We start from the raw sequence: 2,126 nt of genomic DNA on the forward strand, positions 1-2,126 counted from the left end.
ACGATTATTTATGCTCTTTTGACCAATGATATCATTGTTTTGTGGCGTTGTTGTTGTTGACGTCGACGTCATCATTTCTTAAGCTCCCTATTTCCTCAAAGATGACACCAGTCGGAACGGCACTCCATTTTAGGAGAGAAAATGAAAATTTATCCTCAAGTGCTAACGTTCTTCATAAACCAAAAACTTGGCTATTTCACGTTGTTGTTTTGCTGACGACGGCAACGAAATGGACAAAAGTAAAAAAACGCACGTGCAGGGCGTGCAAAGCTATTGTTTTTACCCACTAAAAATGCAAATTCGTGACGTTCTCGTTGCCGTCGCCGTTGTCGTTGCTTAAGCTCCCTATTACCGCCAAAATATGCGCTAAAATGCGTCCTGCACGAGCAGCACCAGAGGTTAACTATCAATAGAGTTATTTCAGTAAAGTTATGACTTAGAGTTAGAGTTAACGACTTCCAAAATCCTGAATTCAAGATTTTGGAAGTCCAAAATCTCAGGATTTTGGAAACTTAACTCTAACTCTACGACATAACTCTATGAAAATAACTCTAATAATAGCTGTCCCCGCTGCACCATTATGTTTACTTTTTTAACCAATTGATATTATTGTACGGTTTGTCACCGTAGCTGGCGTCGTTTCTTAGGCCCTGTCCACACGCATCCGGGTAATTTTTGAAACCGCAACTTTTTTTCCCCGGATTCAAAAATATGCCTGTCCACACGAATCCGGATTCACTCTAGTGCTCAGGATTCCTCAAGGAAACAGAGGTAACAGTGCATGCGCCGTTTGGCATAATTGCAGTGTACAGTGTTCAAAGAAGTAACGAAATGACATTGCCCTTGGCAGCCATCTTGAGAACTGATTTCACGATAAGGAACTGGGCTCGATCTTGTTACGAAATCCGGATAAGAGAAAATTTCCGGATTTAGCGTCCACACGGTTCCGGATTCACGGTGGATTAAAAAATATCCACTCTGGAGAGCGCATTCAAAAAGTTCAGCGAATTCGCCGTAACAAAAAGTTGAGGATTCAAACGCGTGGAGAGGACCTTAAACTCCCCTCTGTTACTGATTCATCGAGGAAACTAAGGGGGTTTTACATGATACCGGTACGAGTTTCATTCTGGTACGAGTTCGTCCCGGTTCTTACTTATCGCTCTGTATTTGTTTACATGATACCGGTGAAAAATCTCATACCAGTACAACTCATACCGGTATGAGTTCCTCTCGGTAGTTGTACCGGATCGAAATTCTCATAACGGTATGAAAAGTTATACCGATATCATGTAAACGCTACATTGACTCCCATTCCGGTACGAGTCGTCAAGTCGTGGTGGACTGGGACTATTGACGCATGCGTTGTATTTCTAAATATTCGTCAAGATGGCGTCCGGTAATCGTCGGTGTCGTCCATGTAAACGCGGTATGAAATTGACAACTCGAACCAGAATGAAACTCGTACCGGTATCATGTAAACACCCCCTAAGCGTGCTGCTCGTGTGACATGCATTTTTGTACTCTTCAAAACAACAATGATTGCGGTCGCATTAATTAAGGAGTTAACACTAGTGCTACACTGTGTTTCTATCAAGTGCAACCACAACCAATGTGTTTAACAAAATTCCAGGTTTTGACGACAACGCGGGCATCCAACAGTTAGTCTTCTGTTCTCTGAAATTATTAGACCACTTTCAATATTTAAAAATTAAGTCCTAAACAAAAGGCATCATCTCGAGGCTCTGCGGAATAAACTCATGCAAATCCTTATATTTATTTCCCAGAGCCTCGATATAACGCCTTTTGTTTAGGACTGAATTTTAATATACCGAAAGTGGGCTATATTTACTTAAAAACCGTTCGTGCTAATCTTCGCCCAAGTTGAACAAAGTGAACGAGATGGAGCAGATATATCTTAATAGATGTTTTAGTGTGTGGTATTTTTACGAGTTGTGCCGTATTTTGACGAGCCCGCTAGGGCGAGTCAAAATACAAACAACGAGTAGAAATACTCAGCGATACACCACACCAAAACATGTAATAAATGCGAAATACTTAAAATATGCGTAGTTACATTTTTAAAATGGCGTTTTCGTTGACGATACCATCTGCCGTTGCTTAAACTC

The sequence above is a fragment of the Montipora capricornis genome, chromosome 6 (genome assembly GCF_036669925.1).
Source record: "Montipora capricornis isolate CH-2021 chromosome 6, ASM3666992v2, whole genome shotgun sequence".
In the NCBI taxonomy this organism is placed as follows: domain Eukaryota; kingdom Metazoa; phylum Cnidaria; class Anthozoa; order Scleractinia; family Acroporidae; genus Montipora; species Montipora capricornis.